General features: G+C 43.9%; 1 pseudogene; it reads left to right on the top strand.

Annotated features, from left to right (window-relative positions):
• The first annotated feature begins 1,646 nt into the window (after window positions 1-1,646).
• LOC129513980 (endothelial differentiation-related factor 1-like) lies at window positions 1,647-4,918 on the top strand (annotated as a pseudogene).
• The last annotated feature ends 1,563 nt before the right edge of the window (window positions 4,919-6,481 follow it).

The following is a 6,481-nucleotide window of genomic DNA, read 5'->3' as shown; positions in this document are numbered from 1 at the left end:
CTCTCTGGCAGGGCTGAGTTACATGCCTGCAAGTTTCCAGCGCCTGGCCGAGTCTGCTAATTGGCATGGCTGTTAAGTGGGAGTCAGCAATTAAACAGCAGTATAGGAGCGAGGGGATTGGGCAGGAGTTGACCCTCCAGCCAAAAAGGTTCACGCCACTTTGTACACTGTTTGCAAAGGACTCTTCAAAAGGAAATGAACTTGGAATGATTTCTTGTGTAGTTTTAGGAGACATAGGTGAAATATTAGCATTGATTTAGGCCCCAGAACCAGAGTTAGGAACCTGGATGGGCCCTCATTTTTGGAGCAAGGGAGACAAATGGTTTGAATTCAGTCTCTGTGGACAGCAAGCCTGTGGTATGACTTTGCCAAAAACAAGAGATGATTTGTATTTTTGTGAACCCTTTCAATTAACTGGTTTAAGGGAGTGTTGGCAGTCATGGTGGGAGGAGAGGTTGATCTACCTGAACTTAATCGTTGGGTGGTAATGCTGTATTCATTAGGTAGGGGTGCCTATCATTAGTTCTCCGATTTATGCTAAGAAGCCTTAGTTCCCAGAGAGTTGGCCAGAAAATACATCATTGCTGAAAACTATCAGACCACATGGTCATGGTTCAAAGAAAGATAGGGATGGAGAACAATTAACTGCAAAGTTATTTGGGAAGATGGCAACCTGGGAAGAGGTGCTAGACTTCTGCCATATTATTATTTTTTAAGTAGGCTCCATGCCCGGCGTGGAGATTAACGCAGGGCTTGAACTCACAATGCTAAGACCAAGACCTGAGTTGAAATCAAGAGTCTGACACTTAACTGACTGAGCCACCCAGTGGCCCCTGCCACATTAAAATTTTAATGGTGTCTGCAGTACTTTACCAGTCAACTTTCAGTATCAGGACATTGGGCAGGATCATTTGGAGAGAGATGTCAACTCAAAACCTCAAGATCAAGAGTTGCATGCTCCACTGACTGAGCCAGCCAGTGGCTCTATTCATATCTTGACTATTGTAAATAATATTGCAATATCATATAATATTGCATAGATATAAGCATAGGATGCATATATCTTTTTGAATTAGATTTTTTGGGTTTTTTTGGGGGGTAAATACCCAGTGGTAAAATTACTGGATCATAGGGTACTTCTGTTTTTAATTTTTTTAGGCACCTCCATACTGTTTTCCAGAGTGGTTTTACCAGTTCACATTCCCACTAATGACGCACGAGAGCTCCTTTCCACATCCTCACCAACAGTTGTTATTTCTTGTGTTTTTGACTCTAGCCATTCTGATGGGGTTATAAGGTGCTATCTCATTGTAGTTTTGATTTTCATTTCCCTGATAGTGACATTGAGCATCTTTTTTTTTTTTTTTAAGATTTTTTTTATTCATGAGAGACAGGGAGAGGCAGAGACATAGGCAGAGGGAGAAGCAGGCTCCTCACAGGAAGGCTGGTATGGGACTCAATCCCCAGACATGGATGGGATCACACCCTGAGCCAAAGGCAGGTGCTCAACAGCTGAGCCACCCAGGTGTCCCTGAGCATCTTTTCATGTGTCCGTGGTCATCTGTATGTCTTTTTTGGAAAATGTCTCTTTAGGTCCTCTGCTCATTTATTAAATTTATTTTAAAAAAAATATTTTATTTATTTATTAGAGCACAAGCAGGGGAGAGGGAGAAGCAGGCTTCTCCTGCTCAGGTAGCCTCATGTGGGTCTCGATCCCAGGATCATGAGATCATGACCTGAGCCAAAGGCAGACATTTAACTGACTGAGCCACCCAGGCACCTCTCCTCTGCTCATGTTTTGGATTTGTTTTTCTGATGTTGAACTGTATAAGATCTCATGTGTGTGTATATATGTATATGTATGCACACATATGCATATATATGTATTTTTTTAGATCTTTATGTGTTTTGAACATTAACCCCTTACCAGATCAATCATTTGCAAATATCTTTTCCTATTCAGTAGGTTTTATTGATGGTTTCTTTCACCATGCAAAAAGCTTTTTATTTTGGTGTAGTTCCAATAGTTTAATTTTGCTTTTGTTTGCCTTACCTGAGGAGATGTATCTAGAAACATGTTCTACGACAATTGTCAAAGAAATTACTGCCTGTGTTTTGTTTCAGGAATTTTATGGTTTCAGGTCTCATATTTAAATCTTTGATCCATTTTGAGTATGTTTATGGATGCTAAGAGAGTGGTCCAGTTTCATTCTTTTGTATGGAGCTGTCTGGTTTTCCCAGCACCAATAGTCTTTCCCCCATTGTATTTTCTTGCCTCCTTTGTCATAGATTAATTGACCATATTAAGCGTGGGTTTATTTCTGGGTGGATGCATTTAAAAAAAAAAAAACTCATCAATACCCTACACTACTTTGAGCCCCTTGTCCTCCTCATATATAGTAGCTCTTTGTGGATGTTACTGGCAGAAATCTGGGGTTACCTAGCATTTGTTTTTTCAAACCTTTGTTGGCCTTACTGCCTTTTGCTCTCAAAGTCCTAAAAAGATGAAGAAAGGAGGGGAGATGTTGCTGCTTTGGGGTGGTATGGTCTCTTAAGGTAGCCCACACAGGCACATGGTAGGTGGCAGTGGCTTCTGCTGCTGCGAAGTGAGATTCCCTCTTGCCCATTAAGAGGCACCCCACAGTGCTGACTGGGCTGCTGCTTTTCTCTGGGGGTCAAGAGAGTGCACTAATGGCCCTGGCTGGCCCTGTAGCCAGCAGGAGCCGGGAGTGCCTCGTTAGATTGCCAGCACATTAAGCTGTAGGGGCATCTGTCTAAGCCATCAGGATTTCAGGTTTCCCACAAAACCTAATCTAATGCATGGGAGGGGGCAGGGGAGCCTCTTTGAGGGGCTGTTCTGGTGGGGGACCTGGCCTGGGAAGTGGCCTCATCAGGCTTGTTGGGAAGGAGGGACCTGTCCTTTTCTAGTGCGTCCTCTCAACTTGGCAGGGGGCAGAGTTGGGTCCTTCTCCTCCTCTCTCTGCTCTAACCTATCCTTTCATGTTCCCAACTCAGTTTCAGTGTTAATAGCCTTCTTCCCTTTTTCTGTCCCTTCTGTTCACTGCTGTCTTCTCTTCCCGCGCTCCCTCTTGCTGGGCCTCATTTTCTCTCCATTGTCACTTTGAGGGCTGGCTCTTTGAAGTTCCAGAGTTACAATGCTGTCCTGTATGTCCCAGGCACTAGATGTAATTCAGAGGTCCCCAACCTTTTTTACTGAGGAGGAGCCAACCTTCACTTCCCCACTGGCTTTCAGATAATATCATAGCTGGGTTACTGACCAGAGTCCCTGAGCTGAGTGGTTGGATGAGGCTGGAGGTACTTTTCCCCCAACTAGGGATCCCGGTGGTATGGGGAGAGGATTGTGGTCGGGATTTGCTGTTGTTGTTGGGAGCTGTCAGACAAGCTCAAGTCTACCTTGGGAAGTCCTTGCCAGGCAGACCTGCAGTTTCTGCAGAGGACCATACATAACTAATAAAGGGGCCCTTGGTGAGGTGGTCCTGGAACCCCCGAGACTGTTTGCAACTGTGGACACTGGTCTGCAGCAGGGGTTTTCCAGGTGGTGACTAGAACAACATGTTTTCTCAGTGGTAGTTAGATGATTGTTGGAAGCATGGCTTTCCACTTAGTGGGTTATGAAATGGATTATTTTCTCCTAAAAGTCATGTGGCAGACTTTATGCAAAGATGATCAGCAGGAGTCTTAACTTCCATTATTAAACGTATGTGGAAAGTATGTATATAACAAGAAAGTACAGTTGAAGGGATAGTTATATTCATTAATATAACTGTAATGTATTTAGATTTAGAAATAGAACTTTATTTTAAAACCCAAATGGGGTAATAGAATGTGTTGCATTGCAATTTGCTTTTTTCAGTGTGTTGATGCCTTTCCATATCCGCACATGTAATCCTATCTCATTCTTAAGGGCCAAATAGTAATGCCACCATTTGGAAGTTCCATGGTTTGTTTAACCATTCCCACATTGGTAGCCCTTTAGGATTTTATACATTGTATGTGTGCGTATGTGTGCATATGTGTGATGTGTTATATAGCAGTTATAAACAAATGCTGTAATATCTGTGGAGAGGGGACCGCGGAACCGCGGGTCAGACCGCAAGACCTGCCTGCCCACCATGGCCGAGAGTGACTGGGATACGGTGACGGTGCTGTGCAAGACGGGCCCCATGGCCGCCCAGGCCAAGTCTGAGCAGGCCATGTTAGCAGCTCAGAGACAAGGAGAAGATGTGGAGACTTCCAAGAAATGGACCGCTAGCCAGAACAAACAGCATTCAGTCATCAAGAACACAGCCAAGCTAAGCTGGACGGGGAGACTGAGGAGTTGCACCATGACCGTGTGACCCTGGAGGTGGGCAAGGTGATCCAGCAGGGCCGGCAGAGTAAGGGGCTGACCCAGAAGGACTTGGCGACGAAAATCAACAAAAAGTCACAGGTCATCACGGACTACGAGAGTGGACGGGCCATTCCTAATAACTAGGTTCTGGGCAAAATTGAGAGAGCCATTGCCTCAAGCTGCAGGGGAAGGCTATCAGAAAGCCGATTGAGAAGGGGCCAAGGGTGAAATGAACACAAAGCCTTGAAATCAGTGCGTTCCAGCTGATGTCGCCTGGCTGGTTGCCCTTGACCACCAGCGTCGGCATGGGTCTCTTGATGTGGCCACGTGGAATGTGGGGCGCCAGCCCTGCCCAGGAACCCCCTTACTTGCTGTCAAACAAACATAACCTTGCAAACAGAACCATTGCTTCTCCTGATTTTTTTTTTTCCTCCCCACCTTTGGTGTCTGCCCAGTCGGGGTGACTCCCTGGGGACCTCTGAGTGGGACCACCTCTGGCTGGTGGGGCTGCGGGGTGGGGCAACCTGATCAGGAGAGAAAACCCAACTCCGGTCCGGCTTTTAGAGAAGCCAGTACACATTTGTTGCCCTTCAAAATAAAATAAAATAAAATCTGTGGAGAGGGTATAAAATTGTATGTGTAATTTTTTTTTTTTTTTTTGCATACCAGAACTAGTGTTTATCTGTTAGACGAAATCCTGAAGGTGGAACTGTTGGTTCAAAGACTAGGATGTTTTTATTTATTTAAGGTTTCACTTAAAAACATACTTTTATTGAAGAGTATATGAGAAAACAGGATGGTCCCTAAGTAAAAAGGATGTTTCAGGGCACCTAGGTGGCTCAGTCGGTTAAGCATCTGCTTTCAGCTCAGGTCATGATCTCAGGGTCCTGGGATTGGCCCCAAGTTGGGCTCCCTGCTCAGCACAGGGAGTCTGCTTCTCCTTCTGCCCCTCCCTCCGCTCATGCTCTATCTCTCTCAAATAAGTAAAATCTTAAAAAAAAGATGTTTCCTCCAAACATTAGGGTGGGATACCAATGCCTGGGCAGCTTGGGTAGGCTATTTTAGTTTTGATAGCTCTTTGATATAGCAGTTATTTTTTTAAGGACCATTTAATAAATGTTGTAGATGTTAGATTTTATAGAGCAACAGTCTTGGATCCAGCCAGAGGTTCTTTATACAAAGCTTTATACAAAACAGCTTTAGCAGATATGTTCCCCTCTCTTGAAGGGAGCTTCTCTGTATTCCCTCAAAGTGTCCAAGTCCGAAAGGACGCTAAAATCTGCACACCAAGTTTAATGTTGGAGAGAGGCAAGACTGATTGGCTATTGTCTTTTCTTCTTCTTCTTTTTAAATAATTTATCTGGGACAGAGAAAGAGTGGGGAGGAGCAGAGGGAGAGAGAGAATCTCAGGTCAGCTCCATGCCGAGCATGGAGCCCAGCTTGGGACTCAGTCTCATGACCCTGAAGTCATGACCTGAGTTGAAATGCCGTGGGACGCTTAACTGACTGAGGCACCCTAGTGCTCTGACCATAGTCATAATTTCAAATAATATTGAATTACTGTGAATAATTTGGGGATGATTCAGACTTTACTACTCCTAATCTGATGGTATCAGAACAAGTTGAATGTGTTGTTGGCTTTATGTTGGGGATGGTGGCTTAAAGCAATTACCTGAATGGCATTAGCAAAGCATATTAATAAATAGTTTGTAGGATTTTAGGCTCCTTTTTAGTTTTTTTTATTTTTTATTATTTTTATTTTTTCCTTTGTAGTTTTTATGTCAGAATGAAGCTCTGTTACTTTAGGACAGGGCCTCCAGAGATAGATGAGCCACTATTATTTTTTTCCCCCTTGGGCTTTTTGACACCTTTATTCAGTAAAAGATACCATTTCTGAGCTCTCTGTCATTATGTCCTCCACATTATGTCCATATTCTGGCCACAGGTCAGAATGTTGGTACAAAAGACATGCTCTTTTTTTTCTTTATTAAAGACATGCTCTTATATGCCCTTACTTATTATGTGCGGACAGCTCAGCACCTGATAGAACTCTGTGGCAAACAGAACGCCTTGAACGAGGTAGGGGATGGCTAATAATATTTGGAAGATTGACACCAGAATCAGCATTTC

Source organism: Nyctereutes procyonoides, unplaced genomic scaffold, assembly GCF_905146905.1.
Source record: "Nyctereutes procyonoides isolate TBG_1078 unplaced genomic scaffold, NYPRO_anot_genome, whole genome shotgun sequence".
NCBI classification, from domain to species: Eukaryota; Metazoa; Chordata; class Mammalia; order Carnivora; family Canidae; genus Nyctereutes; species Nyctereutes procyonoides.
The sequence above is the reverse complement of the archived record's forward strand: the minus strand, read 5'-3'. Positions and strand labels throughout refer to the sequence as shown.